This window comes from Wasmannia auropunctata, unplaced genomic scaffold (genome assembly GCF_000956235.1).
Source record: "Wasmannia auropunctata unplaced genomic scaffold, wasmannia.A_1.0 LD336074.1, whole genome shotgun sequence".
Classification (NCBI taxonomy): domain Eukaryota; kingdom Metazoa; phylum Arthropoda; class Insecta; order Hymenoptera; family Formicidae; genus Wasmannia; species Wasmannia auropunctata.
In genome coordinates this window covers 2,974,771-2,975,108 of record NW_012026816.1, presented here as the reverse complement: position 1 = coordinate 2,975,108, position 338 = coordinate 2,974,771, and positions in this window count along the sequence as shown.

Genomic DNA, 338 nt, shown 5'->3' with positions numbered 1-338 from the left:
CTACAACTTTTGCGTCTTCACTTTTTCCCCTAAAAGTGAAACTTTTTTAGTTATTGACGAAAAACCGTTTTTTTGGACCTTTTTTGCACCCTAATTTTCGCAACGACCATGATACGGGGGTAGGCTTTTTGTACCTTAATTTCAACCCCAAAAGACACCCCTCCACTAGAGTCCTAGATTATCAGAGAAGCGCGACCGGCTTATGGCAGTATCGCAAAAGTACTAGAAAATATTAAAAATGGCGTCGAATGGCCAATCATAAGATTGATTTATTCGGCAGCCATTTATAATAGCGATAAATCAATCTTATGATTGGCCATTTGCGAGTCCAATCAGGA